At 42.0% G+C, this 19,552-nt stretch overlaps 1 protein-coding gene across 5 annotated transcripts in view; it reads left to right on the plus strand.

Moving 5' to 3' along the window:
* The first annotated feature begins 4,876 nt into the window (after positions 1–4,876).
* Positions 4,877–19,552, plus strand: part of GABPI (zinc finger DHHC-type palmitoyltransferase GABPI) — a 327,590-nt gene continuing 312,914 nt past the window's right edge. For 4 of the 5 annotated variants that reach the window (XM_067766531.1, XM_067766530.1, XM_067766527.1 and 1 more), the window contains exons 1-2: positions 4,877–4,984; positions 5,147–5,279. The gene's annotated coding sequence lies outside the window, so the exon portion shown is untranslated. The remainder of the gene's footprint in view (positions 4,985–5,146; positions 5,280–19,552) is intronic. The other variant, XM_067766529.1, reaches the window with a different exon arrangement.

Consider the following 19,552-nt stretch of genomic DNA (forward strand, 5'->3'; position numbering starts at 1 on the left):
ATTGTTTCAAACTACAAATGAAACCTTGTAAAGTGTGTTTATTGAGTAGATTTAAACGTCAGATACGCATGGCTCAACTATATGGTTGCTTATCTCATCAGCTGCTTTTATTTTCTTCATTTCACTAGAGTAGGGATTGTCAAAAGAAGATGGCAAACTCAAAATGAAACCAAAACATTGAACACATTTTCTTACAACACATGAAAATTTCAAAGTTTTATGTTTTCATTCTTTTCCATTCGCCTAATACCAACACGCACATTTTACAGTCTGAACAAAGGTATGTTGTTGCTGTAGATATGAGCCAACCAGATATCAAATCACTATTGCGTAAGCTAAATTGAATTGTATAAACACCACTCAATTTAAATCGAAGTTGCCTCAATTTATTTTTCTGTAAAGAGGATAAATACAATAAGAGCCGTCACTCGTTATTTTGTGGCGAGTATTTCGCTGGAAATTGAAAAAATTGATGCCGAATGTTTTCTGAAAGGGACATTTTTAATTGTCTCGCCTTTATCCATGCCGTGTAGGTCCCTTGTGCAACTGTGATTTTTGGAAAGAGAATTAAATAAGTTAGTTAAATACAGTCGGAAAAATAAACACAAACACCCCACGAAAATGTATAGAAGATATTCATAAACATCTCGCCCAAAAAAAAAGTAGCGACTACCTCTCAGTACACATCGAGTAAATGCCTAAAAAATAACGACTGACGGCTCTTATTGTATTTATCCTCTTTGGCTGGGCTAGAAAAATCGGAGTTATATCTGATTTTTTTTCTATTGAGTCTAAGCTCCTCTTTATTGTTTTCGTCATAGAGCTCGCACTACTGTCATAATAAAACATTTTTTTCAAACCTTGAAATGAATTATTTAAACAAATCTCAAATCGGGAATAGAGACACCGAAATAGTAGAACAGCTGATCCAGAAATGGCAGAGATGGTATATTCTCCTTTCGTTTTATCGATAAATTGTCGTCGTCGTCTCAATAAGCTTAGCCCACAAATCCCAAACAGAAGATTCTGCATTCACGAGCTCAAAATTGCTTCGTTCTGCGCATCTACTTCACACTTGACTGCTTCAGCGAATGAAAGAAAGAGAGAAACAACAAGAGCTAAAGGAAAATTACGTAAAAATTGCCCATAAAATAATTTTTACATGCGCAATGGGCCACCTTCTATAATTCCATCATGAGCTTAGCCAATACCGATTTGGTGTCGAAGTGACGACGACGTCGATACGATGTGACGACGTCTGAAAAACGACGACGATGTCGACGACGACACTGACAATGGGGGTGATTAATTTAATTTATTAAATTCTTTTACTTAAAACTAATATTCCAAAATTATATTTTTCCGTATTTTTATAATTTTATTTACAACGTTTCTTTAAAACCAAAACCAAAAAAAAAAAATAAAATTTCCAACATTTTGCTTCATAAGCACTACAAAAATTTTCTAAATAAATTTTTTTTTTAAATTTAATTGTTGCACAGGTCTCTAGCAATAATTTGGCTTTAACAGATTGAAAAAATATCAATTGGTCGACGAGTTATAGCCAAAAAACCATACAAACAATAGGCTGAAAATCGGCATTTGACTGCAAAGTTCGAAGGGCGATTAAAAAAAATTCGACATAAAATAAACAAACACCGCGATCTTCTAATTTAGCCTCTATTTTCACCCCTCACTCTCAGAATCGACCTAACTTTTGCTAACCTGAATTTGTTCCACAGTGTAATAGCTGACAGGGAGAATGGCTGTCGCGAACGGCCAAAGAATGGAAAAAAGGCTTGTTTTTTCTTCGCCGTTATTAAATTGAAGTGCATTCAAATCAGCTTTTCTTTTAATTATGTATACAGAAAATCAGACTACATATTGACTTTAATTTCTAAAATATAGTTATTAGATAAAATATGAGCAGCCAGTTAAAGCAAGCATTTTTAAAATATGTACATAAATAATGCAATTTACCAGTCGTTACAAAAATGTTTGAGAAACACCATTGGCAAATGATTTAAGAATGGAACAGCGCATGACTCAATTACTAGAGGTTTGTTCTCCAATGATGACAGATCTTTGACACTCCCAAGTTGAAAAATCTGGACGGGTTGCTTTTACAAAGTAAGGAAAACGGGGAATAATTCAATACCCTTCAGTGAAAATTGTAGTAGAAAACTATCTTTGGTAGTATATTAGTAGTGATAATAAATTTGTAAATGTCAAAACTTTTTGGGGAAATAATTAATTTTCTACTAAATATTTCGTGAATTGATAAAGTTATGTTGGTTTGGTTATTCTTTCAGAAATTGTTTGAAGAATGCCGTGCATTAAAATTTTATTCAAAAATGCACTATCTCAAAATTTGTTTCAAAAACTCCCTATATGAGCATAAGTTCAATGCATTTTGTCATAAGTGGGAGTTAATGAAAAGCATTCTGATATGAAGCGTTCTTTAATCTAACTCTAACATAGAGCGGTTCTGTGACAAATCCTGAATTGGAAAATTTTTTTAAAATATTTTGAGATAGCATGATTTGACGGCGGCCACCGTGGTGTGATGGTAGCGTGGTTCGCCTACCACACCGGATGCCCTGGCAAGCGCTCCGGGTGTATTTCTGCCATGAAAAGCTCTCAGTGAAAACGCATCTGGCTTGCAGATGCCGTTCGGAGTCGGCATAAAATCATGAAGGTCCCGTCCGGCCAATTTGTAGGGAAAATCAAGAGGAGCACGATACAAATTGGAAGAGAAGCTCGGCCTTAGATCTCTTCGGAGGTTATCGCGCCTTACATTCATTTTTTTTTTATTTATGATTTGAACAGGCAGCCGACATGGGGTGATACGCTACTAAGCAGCCGCAATGAATTGGCAAAAACAAAAATAAAAGAAAATGGATAATTGTTTTAGAACTTTATATTCCTACCTTGACTTTGACAGAAGAGTTAAGCTTTTTGTGGTCCTGCTACACAGGGAGTATTCACCTTTTAATTCTGAAATTTCGGAAAGAGCTTTTCCCTTAAGTATTCATGGAAGCGTTCCGGATAAACCGTTAATTTAGAATATTCGGAATACGTTTATTTGATACTACCTCACGAGGTACGAATATGCATAATATTCCAAATTCTTAAATGGAGACGAATGTTTCGAACATACGGAATTAATAGAACAGAAGGTCGACTTTTAATACGCGCCCAAAAATATCGAGAGAAGTGTCAAAAGACGCGTATTGACCTCGATAACAATAATTCGAAGGCGGAAATAAAAATTTTAGTTGGTTCAAAATATATTGACGAAAACCCGAAAAATGACCCCGGGTTGCATTGGCGGTCTTCAGCCGAGCTTATAAAAATTACCCTGGCCGGTCTACCAATGAGGTGGGATCAAAATTAAATGCTTGCAAAATCCCTTTGTACACAAAATTGCCAACTGCAAATATCTCCGGACAGAGATAAAATTTTTCTTTTCCGCCTTCGTATTATTGGTGTCGAGGTCACCTCTCTCGAGTAAATTGCGTTATGGCATCTCCATTATTTGCTAATGACATTTCTACGTGAATCGATTTAATAGTCGAGGTTTTGACGTTAAACGATGAATTTTGAATTGGTTTAGGTTTCGTATGTTCACAGGTTTACCAAAGTGCACGATTCCTAGGTGTCCGTATTTTTCATAAAACCTATGTTCAGTCACACTAACAGATCGGGGCATAGTTAATAAATTCATCATAAAATTAAAATAAATGTTCTAAGGAATTATGCAGTTAGGTACTTATCGGGTATTTGTAAACTGATTTCTTCCTATTTCTAATACTAATATTTTTCGAACATTCGCAAAGAAACAATACAGTTAACGGATGTCAATTCGATTTGGGAGCAAAATGGCTGCAATTGTCAAAAAAATGTGTCTGTCGAGCAAACCTCTTGTGATTGAATCATGTTTTCTCATTTCTGAGTTGTGAAGTTGGAAAATAAATTCAATTAAAAGAGAATACGTAGAGCTATTCTGTTAAGGGGGTGAGAGGGGGATTCTTATAACTGTCACGCATAAGTTTGTATTGTCACGGATATTAGCATCACTAAATTATCCCATCACTAAGGCGATGCTAAGGCCATGCCAAGCAGTATTTACGTTAATAATCAAATCAAGTATACACATATATAAGGCAGCCCAGAGAGATGTCACACACAGATGCATTTACTTATACGGCTATGTGCGCGCGAGAGACTGTAAACTACAAACATTCACATCAATAATTCAATCTTTATGTATCTACATAAACGAATAAATAATTGCGTCTACACATATGTACGTATACGAGCAGCGGAGCGGTAATGCACAAACACATGCATATATCTTATCTCAGTGGTCACAAGAGAAGGCAATAATTTGTGCACGTAGTTGTGGCTGGCGATTTTGTAGCCGAAACAACTAGTAACTTCTGGAAATCGAAGAGCCTAGAAGTATGCAGCGTAAACTATAAAAGCGGTGCAGGCGAGTAAGAAGTAATTCAGTTTGATTTGTGTTGTCAAGCAGTTGCGATTAAGACGATATCTAGCGAGCAATAGCAGTATTATTTTGAATAGTAGAGTTTCATTGAGCTATCAATCCGTGTGGTTATTAAGCAAGCTATTCGTTGCACAGTTTGAGTGTATTGTGAAGTACTTTAATAAAGGCCATTTTTCCATTGTTCAATATTGGAGTTATTTATTCAACAGTTTAGTGATTCGAACTTAGCAGAGGATTGCAAATAAGAGGATTTGCAAGCAAAATCGTTACAGTATTAAAGGTGAAAAATATCATTGTGTCACGGCCTTGAATCATGAGTTGAACCATGGCATAATGTATCGGTATTGAATGTCAAAACTATCGATGAAGTATCGTATCGAAATTTGTGCCCATACCCATTATATAAAATAATACTACATATTTTACAGATTTACAGATTTGAAAAATTAACTTGCTTTACTTATAAATTATAAAGTAAGTTTTAATTTCTGAGTAGAGTTGTCAATTCTATACCTAATTTTTTTTTATTGCTGCTTGTAATTTTTAATGGAAAATATTGGTGGGCGGGCGACATCAACATTATATTTCCGTGTTTGTTTTTATACTGGCACCGATGGCTAATAATGGATTTCACAGGATACTTACCAAAGGGCAAGCTATTGGTTCCAATCTGTGCTGTTGTTAATATATACATAGATCGTGAAAATCAACGAAACAGCGTTCTCGTTTGCTGCTGGAACTGCGATCAGTTGGATAAAGTATACACATAGTAAGAACTCTGCTTAAACATTTACAGTGGCTCGCAATAGTATTTTGCATTGTTGTTGTTGTTGTAGCGATTAGGATACTCCCCGAAGGCTTTGGGGAGTGTTATCGATGTGATGGTCCTTTGTCGGATACAGAGCCGATACGCTCCGGTAAAACAGCACCATTAAGGTGCTGGCCCGACCATCTCGGGAACGATTTATATGGCCACATTGAACCTTCAGGCCATCCCTCCCTCCCCACCCCCAAGTTCCATGAGGAGCTTGGGGTCGCCAGAGCCTCGTCTGTTAGTGAAACGGGATTCGCCGCTCGAAGGTGAGGTTGACAATTGGGTTGGAGAAGCTATATGTTGCGCTACACAACCCCTTGAATCCCAGTATTTTGCATTCGAAGCTGATTATAAAAATCTTTGGTTAATTTAAAATTTTGTTATTTATTATGATTTTATTATTTATTCAGTAAAAAAGTTTCAGTGGTATTAAAGCTAATGATTTAAACTAGTGATATAAGTTATTTAAATTTCAAAATATTTTTTCTATTTTCCGTAAACTGAACATAACAAAAAATCTATATTTCGATGCTCAAAAAAGTATTTTGCTTTTGTTGTTGTTGTAACGATAAGGACACTCCCCAAACTTTTGAGGAGTGTTATCGATGTTGTTGTTGTTGTTGTAGCAGTGCTTCGTCCCATCCAATAGGTGCGACCAGGGTCGCAACAAATTAAATGGGGTTACACTGAAATGACAGCCCTTGGTCATAGAACCGGCTGCCTTGGAAGCGCATGTTAATGGTCCTGGATGGATGCGGAACGTACAAGAAACAACATACTAGCCCGACCATCGCGGGACGATTTAGTATGACCACATGAAACCTAGGCCATACCGTTCTCCCACCACCTAGGTCCATAAGCATCATTGCCACGGGTAGGTGAGGTTGACAATTGGGTAGCAGAATCTATAAATTGCGCTGGCAACCCCTTGAAAATGTTGCGCTACACAACCCCTTGAATCAATTTGGCATTTTAGTCGCCCTTAGGACCCCCCTCCCGCTGGGGTAGTATTTTACTTTTCACAAGTATTTGTAAAAAATCTTAAGTGAATGCTATTAAACTACATATGTATGGTAGCCATGGTTGCAACCAGGATCCAAACGATTTGTAATAGATTCCACCAACTTTCTGCAAAGTAGGGAGCCTCAAAGGGTTTATAGATATTTAGGGGCGACAAACGTTGAGTTCTCACCGGGAACAACCCGAATGGTGTAACCATCATTTACACGCTTAATGTTCCATGTATAGAGATGGGAAACTGGTAAATACCCAAATGGTAAATAAGCGGTAAATTAGTTATATATCCAAGCCGAAGTAGTCGCCATAAGCCGGTGTGCAGAGATAAATTTACAGCGGGGATATACCAACGAGAAAATCGCTATACTCAGCGACAGTGAAGCTGCGCTCAAGGCATTATCTTCAGTTCAGATTAAATCATCAACAGTCCTTAAGTGCGTAGAGAGGTTAAACAGTCTAGGAGCTAATAACACCATCCGTCTAGCATGGGTACCTGGACACAGAGGAGTAGATGGTAACGAGCGAGCGGACGAGCTTGCCAGGTTGGCAGCGGCCGGAAAGACAATAGAACCCCAGCCTATGGTGCCAATAGGTTCACATACAATAAGGGAGGAGTTTAGACAAAAGGAGGCGTGTCCAGAGAACAACACTGGCGCGAAAGTCAAGGACTTCGGCAGGCAAAGGCACTAATAGGAGGCTACAACTCAACGCGATATAAGGCTATAATTAACCTCCCAATAAGTAGCCTGAGGATTTTAACAGCTATACTCACAGGTCACTGTAGGCTAAAGAGCCATATGCATAAATTGGGCATATCGGCTAGTAGCCTCTGTAGATTCTGTGATGTCGAAGATTAGTCCTAGGATCATCCAAATTAGAAAATAGTCACATACACTCTCTGAAGCCGAGAACCAGCCGATAAATGGCAACCGTTCGACCGGTGCATTCGTTTCATCGTGCTTCCAAAACGCAAGTGCCAACCATTTGCCCACATTTTATAATGCATCCTTCAGTAGACAAAGCCAGTCGTTGTGCAAACAAACAGGCCCATAAACAAACACGGCTTGTCACCCATTACCATCACCCCACAGAGGTTGAAGAAGCCATTCACAAGGCCAAGCCGTCTAAATCATTAGATCCAGACGGAATAACCATGCAATGCTAAAAATCCTTGGCGCTGAGGAAATAAACTTCCCAAAATACTTTTTCAACCTGTCGCTGAAGTCCTTTGTCATTCCCAAAAAATGGAAAATCGCAAGGATAATTCCACTGCTAAAGACTGGTAAGCCAGCTAAGAAAGGCGAGTAATATCAACCGATATCACTCCTTTCGCCAGAGCGAAGACATTGGAAACCGACTTGTTTTCTCATTTCACGGCGAATATTCGCCTAGCCACCAACCAACATGACTTCCGTATAGAACCACCAACGCGATAAACACCATAAAAACTCAGGCGGATCTGAATAGTCTAGTTGATTGGTGTAATGTAAACGCCATGACACAAAAACTACCAAAATGCAAGTTCCTGTGTTTTACAAGGAGTTCCTTCCAATCCCATGATTATGCTATTGGCGATTATGTAAGTAAGCAAGTCACTAACTTTATGGACTTAGGCTTACAACGGACCCTAAACTGGATTTTAAATTTCATATTGAATCATGCGTGAATACCGTTAAAGGTACTTTGGCATTCGTCAAACGTTGATCTACAGAATTCTATGATCCATACGTTACCAAAATTATTTTTATATCATTAGTCAGGCATATTTTGGAATACGCTTCAATAATTTGGAAGCCACGTTATCAGATTTATTCTGTCAAGCTGGAATCGGTCCAGAAACAATTTTTTGCTTTTTGCTTTAAAACATTTACCATGTGATCCTTAAAAAAATGTTGATGTTGTTGTTGTTGTTGTAGCGATAAGGACACTCCCCGAAGGCCTTGGGGAGTGTTATCGATGTTGATGGTCCTTCGCCCTGTCATCAGCATGGCTTTAGAAAACTTCATAGCACAATAATTAGGAACGTGACAGCTCCTGAAATAGAAGTTGTAATAGGTTTACCACAGGGATCAGTACTAGCCGCGATTCTGTTCATAATCTACATAAATGATATTAAAACTTGTTTGAGTCACTGTAAAATAAGACTATTTGCAGATGATGCATTGTTGACGATAAGCTGTCCATCCGTAACTGAGGCCATATCAAAAGTACAAGCGGATATAGACTCTGTATATAAATGGCTATGTCAAAACAAGCTCAAAATTAATATTGAGAAAACAAAATGGATGGTTATGAGTAAAATACACTCAGGAGTTGACAATGTAACCCTAAAAATAGCAAATATCCCATTAGAAAGAATAAAGCAAATAAAATACTTAGGAGTTATAATAGATGAAAGATTAAAGTTTGATGAGCATCTTAGATATGTAGAGGGGAAAGTTTCAAAGAAGATAGGTTTTATGATACGGACGTGCAAGCACATAGGCCAATACTATAAAACAATGGTTTATAAGTCTATCGTTGAACCTCATTTTATATATTGCCCAACGATTCTATTTACAATAGCTGATTCAAGGATAAATACGTTGCAGAAAAAACAAAATACGGTGATGCGATTTATTTTAAAGAAGCGTTTTGATACTCCCATACAAGAGCTACTAAACAGCTCCAACTGGCTTGGTGTAAAACAGCTTGTGTTATATTATACTTTGAAATTCATACACAACATGAAATTAGGAAACCTACCAAATTATCTAAATGATCGTGTAAAATACAACAACGATGTCCATAACTATAACACAAGAAACAAAAATAATTTCCACTTGCCAATTGTAAAATCCGAATTTGATAAAAAGAGTATATATTTTGAGGGATTAAGAGAATACAATGTACTTCCTAGGGACTTAAAAGATTGTAAAAATATGAAAGAGTTCAAGAGGCTATTATACGAATATTGTAAAGGAGTACATATTAGGTAAAAAAGAAATACATTTTATAACTCAAAATTAATTATGCAAAATCCAAAGACTGTATAATGTATAAATGTGATATCATAGATTTAATCTAAGTCTAAAGACTGTAATAAATAAAATAACTAACTAAATAACAACCACCGCGACAAATGCCATTAGCACCCGGATAAATTGAGGTTTAAATCAAAACCCCCACCATAGAACAGTACTCGTTGCGCTAAACCTATCAGGGTCTACCCTTCCCCAAGTCTTAAAAGGTGGACCGCAAATTATCTGGGCGGTCGGCAGGCATCCTTGCAATTTAGAAACGCAACATCAAAACCAAGAAGAATTAAACAAGGGGTGCGCAGATTTTTCACCTTGCGAAACCTGACATTATTACCGACTAAACCATCGGCGACCTTATTTACAACATGGACGTCCCAAATGTCGACCATTTTGAACATCCACGTCAATGGCACTACGCTGCCGACTGTCCCACACCCCAAAATCTTGGGTGTGACGTTTGATCAGGATCTACATTTTGGTGAGCATGCAGCTGCAATTGTACCGAAAATCCAGAGCCTTAATAAAATCCTCAAATCTCTTGCTGGCAATACTTGGGGAAAAGATAAAGAAACGCTCATTACCACTTACAAAGCAATTGGCCAGCCGATTGGATGCTACGCGTCCCCGATATGGTTGGTAAGTCTAAAAACAAGTCCAAAAAACACAAACAGGCCCTCAGTAATTTCCACAAACAGGCGTCGGACCTCTATGCCAGGAATAGCCCGGTGAATCCTGTACTCAAAGAACAATACCCAAAACTTGCAGAAGAGGAACGCACACTCCCTAGGGAAACGTGAGTCACTCTAGCTCAACTTCGATCTGGATACTGTAACAGGTTAAACTCTTACCTATCCAGAATCAACCCCGACATACAAAACATATGTCCTGCTTGTAACGTGTCCCCACATGACACCAACCATCTCTTCAACTGTATTGTGGAACCTCGCCTCTAACACCCCTCTCATTATGGTCCACCCTTGGTGAAACAGCAAGTTTCCTTGGACTCCCGTTAGAGGATATTGTTGACAATTTGTGATCGGTCGCACCTATTGGATGGGGCGAAGCACTGCTACAAAAACAGCAACATGGTCCTTCGCCGGATGCAGATCCGGTACGTTACGGTACCAAGTCCGATCATCTCGGGAACGATTTGTTATGGCCACATGCGATTTTCTAGGCCATAACGCCCTCCCACCCCTAGATCCATGAGGATTTCGGGGCGCCATAGCCTTTGCTGTTAACCTTAAAAACCGGTTAAAACTATTACATTTGCCCACGTTACGGAGCCGCAGGGAGATGCTTGGTGTCTTATTTATTGAAATTCGCAAGCGTTTTATAAGTATTGTTTAAATATTATTTTAAAATTGATGACTGCATATGGTATTTCTATCGAACACACACACGAAACATTATATCTTTAATTTAAGTATTTGTTTGGTTTGCATAATTGTTGAACTTGTAGACCGATAAATAAATAAATTACGAACTAAATCAGAAAAAATCCTATCACAGTACGGTGCTCATGGCATTTGACCTGTCCAAAGCTTTTGACACTGTCAACCCCTTGTGTAAAAAGATGGATCGTAAATTATCTTAATGGTCGGCAAGCGTCGGCTCAATCTCAAAGTCTAGGAAAATTATCCCCGGTTCTGTTTAATTTCTACACTTTCCCCACCTGAGGGAGTTATAATCATTTCCTATGTCCACTGTCCACGACTGCAGGATTATGGCAACGGGACCTTGCCCTTCAATAGATGAATTGGTATATAAAATAAACAGCAATCTCCCCGGTATTTCTAGATTATTCACCTCGCTCAACCTGTCTTTATCACCGACAAAATCCACGGTCACTCTGTTTACGTCGTGGAAGGAACAGATGACGCAAATATTTGACATTCACGTCGATGGTGTCACGCTACAGACTGTCAGTCACCCAAAGATCTTAGTGGTGACGATCGATAATACACTCACCTGTATCCAAAGTGCCAAGCCGCAACAAAATACTCCAGTCGCTTGCCGACAGCGCCTGATCTTAAAAACACATACTGGAAAAGGCTGCCTGTAAAAATTCTGCAATCAGAACTGTCACCGGATGACTTCTTAGGACCTCCGAACACCATCTACATAGTAAGGCCGAAGAGCTCACCATTAAAGAGCACAACGAAATGCTGAACAGGCAGTTTTTGTTACACTGTCACAAAACAGGATACCCTGGCAATCAACTGTTTGACCTAGCCCCACCTCCACGGGGGTTGAGGGAACATCTCCATAAACACTATGACGGATCCGGAACCTGCCAACACAGCCTTTTGATCCAGACAAGCATAAGCAGGCCATCTGAAAAAACCACACAGCTGCGGTAAACATCTTTGCGAGCAGGCGCCCGCTGAACCTTGTTATCATTATATAATATCCTAGTCTTTCAGAAAAGAAAGCACACTACCAAGGGAGACACGAGCCAGCTCCCCCAGCGGGTTAATGGCTTAGAATATACACGCGGGAGGTATGCCTGTCGTAGGTGACTATAATACAAAATTTATTCAAAGGGTTGTGTAGCGCAAACCTTTCAAGGGATTGCCAGCGCAATTTATAGCTTCTCCAACCCAATTGGCAACCTACCTTCCCCGTGGCGAATCCTGTTTCTTTAAGAGCCGAGGCTCTGGCGACCCAAGTTCCTCATAGATCTAGGAGGTGGGAGGGCGGGATGGCCTAGAAGGTTTCATGTAGTCATACTAAATCGTTATCGTTAGACTTTAATGGTGCTTGTTACCGGAACGTACTGGATTTGCATTCGGCAAAGGACCATCAACATCAATAATACTCCCAAAGGCCTTGGAGGAGTGTCCCTATCGCTACAAAAATACGAGTCACCTTGGCTTAATTTCGTTCTGAATATTGTGGCGGGTTAAACTCTTACCTGCGTAATGTATATCCTGCATGCGATGTGTACCCACATGACACCACCCATCCTTTTAATTGTAATGTGGAACTCAAATAACTTAAAAATCAAAAAAACTCGATCCTTTAAGAGATTCAAACTATCCGCATCAAGATGTGACTATGCGGCAAATTCTATTGTACGCCACAACTACAACAGTCTTACAAAGAAAATGTTATGCGGATTACGTAAAAAAGATTAAGCATAAAAGTTCCTCTAATCCAAAATCGTTTTATTCGTTCAACTCGAAAAAAGAGTCAAGAGTTTTATCTAAGTTGTTACATATCTGTGAGGACTATGTCCGGTAAAATAAATAAATAAATAAATAGACTGCCCGCCATTGAACTACACATTCAACTAGCACTAGCACATAGGGTATCTTCAACCATTGACTTAACATGGTTTTTGCATGGGTATATCTACCGTGATTAACTTGCTGAGTTCACAACTCATGTGCTGAACGGATTTAAGGTTAACAGCGAAAATGATGTCATTTATACTGATTTTCGTAAAGCTTTCGATAAAGTTTCCCATTTATTTTTTCTGTTGAAACTCGATCGATTTGGCTTCCGGCCTTTGTTTCTATCCTGGGTATCTTCATACCTGATGGAAAGAAAACAGTTCTATTTAATAGGTTAGGTTTTCTTGTTGTTTGTTAACCACAGTTGGCTTAGCTCTGTGTTCCACCACGTAGTCCTAGGTCTTGTCCGTGGTCTGTCCAGTAAGGGGACAACAGAGTTCACAAGTGTTTGTCAATATCGTTGTCCGTCGATTTACCGCTCTGTCTATAATATTAGCTCCCCGTCTGACTTCCATTTCCATGGATGCCCGTTTGTGAGATGCTACTTCAGAATATTTATTCCAGTCTGTATGGCCGCGGAACTTCCACTTCAAGATTGATGTTGAAGAGTATCCTACTGTGGTCTGAGAAGGAGCATGTGTCTGACACTCTCCAGTTATCGATTCTTACAGTGGGAGAGTCTGTGGCCAGGGTGATATCTATGACTTCCTCTCTAATTCTATTCCTAAACATTGGCTGGTTGCCTTTGTAGTAAAAAATGTACTCACCTCTTGCATTTGTGTTGCTACTCCCCCATAGCTCATGATGTCCGTTGGCGTCGCAGCCGATGACAAGGTCCGTTCCATGCGGTTCAGCGAACTCCACGAAATTTCGGACAGGTGCCGGTGGTGGCGTGTCCCCCTCGTACGGGAAGTATGCGGACGATAGCAGCAGCTTGCGCCCCAGCTTTTGTTCGCACACTAAAGTGACGATGTCTCCGTTGCAGTGCTGTGTAGAGATTATAATGCTCTAATTTTACCCTCTTTTGGTGCATGTAGACGGTAGCCGTCTAGCCCTAATCTGCAAACCCTGTTCCTAACCAGCCAGGGTTCTTGGATTAGAGTTATGTCCACTCCGTTTTCTGAATTTCGTAAGGTCTAGCGAAGCGGAAGCTGAGTGGTGCAAATTAATCTGCACCACCGCGAGCTTCTCGATTTGCGTTATCTGGCCTGTCAACCGGCACAAAAACTATAAGGGAGTCCAACCCAAACCTAACGTTCCCATTAAGCCTCTTTATGGCTTGCAGCGACGTTTGATGTTGTTGTTGTTGTTGTAGCGATAAGGTTGCTCCCCGAAGGCTTTGGGGAGTGTTATCGATGTAATGGTCCTTTGCCGGATATAGATCCGGTACGCTCCGGTACCACAGCACCATTAAGGTGCTAGCCCGACCATCTCGGGAACGATTTATGTGGCCACATTAAACCTTCAGGTCATCCCCTTTCCACCTCCCAAGTTCCATGAGGAGCTTGGGGTCGCCAGAGCCTCGTCTGTTAGTGAAACAGGATTCGCCGCGGATAGGTGAGGTTGGCAATTGGGTTTGGAGAAGCTATATATTGCGCTGGCAACCTGAAGGGTTGCGCTACACAGCCCCTTGAATCTGGTATTGTAGTCGCCTCTTACGACAGGCGTCGTTTGATCAATTGCGATCAAAACTGCTAGCGAGGGATCACCTCCAACTGTGCTTCCGGCCAAAAAGAGCCAGCCCGCCCCGTCGAAGGTTATCGCCTCGAGAATCCTTTCCATTAGTTTGCCCTCTACAAGCAACCTTTCCGGCGTTATCTTCCCGTCAGGGTGGATTTTGTTGTTGTTGTTTTTGTAGCAGTGCTTCGCCCCATCCAATAGGTGCGACCAATCACAAATTGTCATCAATGTCCTCTAACGGGAGTCCAAGGAAACTTGCAGTTTCAACAGGGGTGGACCATAATTAAAGGGGTGTTAGAGGCGTTGGTTCCACATTACTATTAAAGAGATGGTTGGTGTCATTTGAGGACACATTGCAAGCGGGGCATACATTTTGTATGAGGGGGTTGATTCTGGATAGGTAAGAGTTGCGTAGGAAACGATAGTAACTCCTGGTGGCGAAGGTAGCTTTGATATGTAGAAGTTGAACAAAAGTGGGGATGGGACACCACCCTGTGGTACCCCTTGTTTAATTCTTCTTGGTTTGGATGTTTCGTTTCTAAATTGCACCGATGCCTGCCGACCACTCAGATAATTTGAGGTCCACCTTTTAAGACATGGGGGAAGGGTAGACCCTTCCAGGTCTTGCAGTAGCGTGCCATGGTTGACCGTATCAAAAGCTTTTGATATGTCTAGCGCAACGAGTACTGTTCTATGGTGGGGGTTTTGATTTAAACCGCAATTTATCCGGGTGCTGATGGGATTTAGCGCGGTGGTGGTGCTGTGGAGTTTTCTAAAGCCATGCTGATGACAGGCTAGCTGCAAATTTGCTTTGAAGTAGGGGAGCAAAATGGCTTCAAGCGTCTTGGCTACTGGCGATAGGAGAGATATCGGGCGATATGACTCCTATGTTAGCTGGTTTCCCAGGCTTTAGTAGCGGGACCCTCTTGGTCATTTTCCATTTTTCGGGAATGACAAAGGTGGAAAGAGACAGGTTAAAGACATGTGCTAAATATTTGAAACCCTCTTTCCCTAGGCTTTTAAGCATCGGCATGGCTATGCCGTCTAGGCCCACTGCTTTGGATAGTTTAGCATGACCGATGGCGTCATCAACCTCTTTGGCGGTGATGGTAATTGGAGACGCGCTGAATTTATGTTTACGTGCGCGTCTCCTGGCCCTCCATCTATCTTTGTCGACCGTAGAATGCATTATAAAGCAGAAAGCGCTCGCGCATTTTTTAGCATCCGACAGTACTTTATCGCCAAAGGCGATGGAAATTTTGTCATTGTGCTTAGGCGAATTCGATAGGGACTTTACGGTGAACCAAAGTTTACCTACGCCGGCAGAGTGGTTACAACCGCTTAGGTGCTCCTTCCATTTCGCCCGCTTGTGTTCATCCACAAGCATTCTGATGCGTTGGTTTATATCCCTTATTTGAGGGTCGCCGGGATCGAGCTGTCTTATAAGGTCACGTTCTCTCGCTAAGTTTGCGGCCTCCGCCGGAAAATGAAGCCGAATTTCGGAAATTCTACCGGCGGGAATGAATCGAGCCGAGGCGGATTCAATGACCTTGCGGAAAGCACGCTCCCCTTGGCGAGCATCAGTCGGGATAGGGAGGGCAGCAAAGCGGTTGTCTGTAAAGGATTTGTATTCGTCTCACTTTCCTTTTTTGAAGTTTATGAAAGTGCGTTTTTCTGTGACGATGAAGTCGGGGGTACGGTCGAGCGAAGTAAGTATAGGCAGGTGATCGGATGCCATTGTTATCATCGGCTGCCAGTTGACGCAGTTTACGAGTCCTGCGCTCACGATTGATATATCCGGCGAACTGTGAAAGCTTCCTACCATACGTGTGGGGGCGTCTCCGTTTATTGTGCAAAACGTCGTTTCTTCTATTTGATCCGCCAACATCTCACCCCTACTGTCTGCCTACAAGTTTGAATGCCATAGATCGTGATGGGCATTGAAATCGCCTAAGATAATGCGATTATTGCCAGTGAGTAAGGCGCTAATATTAGGGAAGTATCCACTGGGGCAACAGGTGGCAGGAGGGATGTAGATGTTGATGATTTCTAGGTTTGCATCGCCTGACCGGACAGATAAGCCTTGACGTTCTAAGACACTGTCCCTGCGGCCGATGTCGGGACCAAATATATGATATTGCACAGAGTGGTGTATGATAAACGCGAGGCCGCCTCCATTTCCGCTCTCGCGATCTTTTCTGTGGACATTATACCCAGTAGAGGTCTGCAGAGCAGATCTTGCTGTGAGGTTAGTCTCTTGAATCGCAGCAATGCGCATGTTGTGCCGCTTCATGAAATCGACTATCTCCGTGATCTTTCCAGTTAATCCATTACAGTTTAACTGCAGATATCTGAAGTGCAACGGGGGAGACGTCATCACTCTGGGAGTAAGTGATGGGTGACTACGCCTGGGTTGTGAAAAGCTAGGACGCAACTGCTGTTGCGGCCCTGGGACTGGACGTCCTTGGTAAGCATTGGGGTACCCGGTGTATTTTGGTATGCGGCCTGGCAACATGGCGCAATGAAACCCGTCGGGGGGTTGCCGTCGCGGAGACCAGAACATCTGGAAAGTGGCACCGTCCAAAGCAGGAGCTGCATTCGGCGGATGTCGCAAACATATATTCTGTGCTGGCAAACGGTGCAAAAGGTGGTAGGGACTAAGAGTCTGTTTCACTGACCTACACGATTGCTGCCGGAAAAGAGGGTGAGAGAAGACGGTGGCAAGGGCTGCTGCTCGGCATTGCTTCCGACTACGGAGATTGTAGGTGTGAGTGGGAGCAGCCGTATGATTTGGTGGCGCCGTGGGGCGCGAGCAGCAGCGGGTACTTGTTGTGGCTTGCTGAGCCGCGGGGCTGCTGGAAGGTAGTGGGGGTGCACTAAGGCGTAGACTACGGGACGCCCTTGGGCGTGAACAGCAAGGAGCCACAAACGATTTATAGAAGTTACGTGGACGTCTGGTTTTGGGATCTAGCCCAGAACAACCTGTCCGATGCAACAAAGACAAGAGTATGACCGTCCTAAAAATATTCTTTTCCGGCAGACGCAGCAAAACCAATTCTCAGGACCGGGGTCAGGACACGGACCTGGATTGGATTCGATACCTTCCCGGAGCAAGAGAATATGGAGCAGTCCCGCTGCAAGGAGCTGCTGGGAGGATGACAATTTGTGGGCGGGACGCAACAACTTAAATGGGGTTACACTGAAATGACAGACCTTGGTCGGGAAAAATTCCGAGTCGCTCCGGTACATAGAACCAACTGCCTTGGGAAGCGGGTGGATTTTGTCGATGATGGTTACTTGTAGACCTGAGGGGCAGTCAAAGGTAACGTGAGGTCTACGCTTTTTCAACTCCTTCTCCGGTCCCTCATCGGACCTGATTATTTTGCGGCCTTGTGCGCCCGTCGATCCGGACGAAGATTCTTGGTTAGCGTCCTTGCCCTGGTCGTCTGGCGCTTTCCGGCCGTCTGCTAGTTGTTGCTTTGGACTTTGCTACTACCTTCCTGTGATTCCTAATAAGAGCCTTTTCTCTCACAGTGAGAGTGACGGGATCTTTCTTCTGCAGCCCTTCAGGGCTTTCTGCTCCTTTTTTGCCTTCTCCGACTCTGAACAGCCTCGGAGTCCATTTAATCGTCGTAGCTCACCAGTGATGATAGCTCATCCTCGGTGGCGCTACAATGGTTAGACTTCTCAACCGAGACCTAACGCTTCCCTCAGCACCAGACTCAGAACCTGTTTTTGCCATACTCCAAAGAGTGTGCTCGGACAGGGACAGAGCTTTTGTTCTTCCAGTAGCATTCGTGTAGACTGTGTAGCCTGAGGTTCCGCTCCACAGCCTGAGAAGTCGCTGGATCTCGTTGCCAGATGGCCTTCTCGTCCAACATTTACCGCCGGTACTGGGGATCCGGCTCCCTGCACCGTAACTTCCCTTCCTCCCGTGTCGCTCATAATCGACGAACCGAATTCGCCATCACCCTTGGAGTTTCTTTCAAGTCGACCACTCCTTCCAAAAGACTCGGACTCGACCGCCCCTAACCTGGCGACTTATTCACCCATTAGGGCTGTGTGTACCAGATGCCGCCCCTAACATAGGGAAACAGACGCATCCGGCGGACAAAAAGGGCCGTCCCTAACATTGGAAAACAGCCGCTCACTTATAGCCGTTAAGGCAAAAAACAACAGTTCTTGGTTACTAATGTATCTAATGTTTTGAAGTACTGCAAGCCGCTAATGTACGCTGATGATGTCAAACTTGTTATGTCTATCCGCTCACCAGTGGATAGATCAAATCTGCATTCGGATCTCAATTGCCTAGTTGAAGTGTAAATGTAATGTCAATAAACCTATCGAAGTGCAAGTTCATGTGCTTTACAAGGAAATCTTACCAATCCAACGAGTATATGAATGATGATTGTACAATTAATCAAGTCATTAGCTTCGTAGAACTTGGCGTTACGATGGACCCTAAGCTTGACTTTAAATTGCACATGGAAGGTTGTGTTAACAAAGTCAAAGGAACTTTGGCGTTCGTCAAACGATGGTCTAAAGAATTCGATGATCCACATATTGACCACAGGGTGACTTGGATACACGTCCTTTCAAACCTCCTAGACAACGCAGCCCTAACTAGTGCGCGTATAAATACATTAGCTGCTCGCCATCATAGTCCATCCCGAAAACTAATTTAAGGGATTCAAGGAGTTGATAAGCGCAATACAAAGCTTTATAGCTTCAAATGTAAGTGTAATTGCCTAGAAGGTTTAATGTGGTCATATTAATCGTTCCCTAGATGGTCGGGCTAGCACCTTTATGGTACTCTGTTACCGCAAAGTACCTGATATATATCCGACAAAGGGTCATCAACATCGATAACACTCCCCAACATCTTCGGGGGGTATCATTATCGTTAATACAACAACTGATTTAAAAATATACATACATATTTTATAATATAAATTTTTTCACTTTGTGTGCTTCTGTACAGTAAATCCGTAACTATATTTAGTCTGATTAATTGTTAAATTTGTAGACTAATAAATAAACAAATAAATGGTCCGCCGTTGTTGAAACTGCCGTTAGAGGACTTTGATGACAATTTGTGATTGGTCGTGCCCATTGAATGGGGCGAAGTACTGTTGACACAACAACAGCAACGACCATCTGACCAAACCCCGGCGGGTTATATACACGCGGTAGGTATGCCTGTCGTAAGAGGCGACTAAAATACGGGTTCAAGGGGTTTGTGTAGCACAGCCCTTTCAGGTTGCCAGCGCAA

This window comes from Eurosta solidaginis, chromosome 2 (assembly GCF_040869045.1).
Source record: "Eurosta solidaginis isolate ZX-2024a chromosome 2, ASM4086904v1, whole genome shotgun sequence".
In the NCBI taxonomy this organism is placed as follows: domain Eukaryota; kingdom Metazoa; phylum Arthropoda; class Insecta; order Diptera; family Tephritidae; genus Eurosta; species Eurosta solidaginis.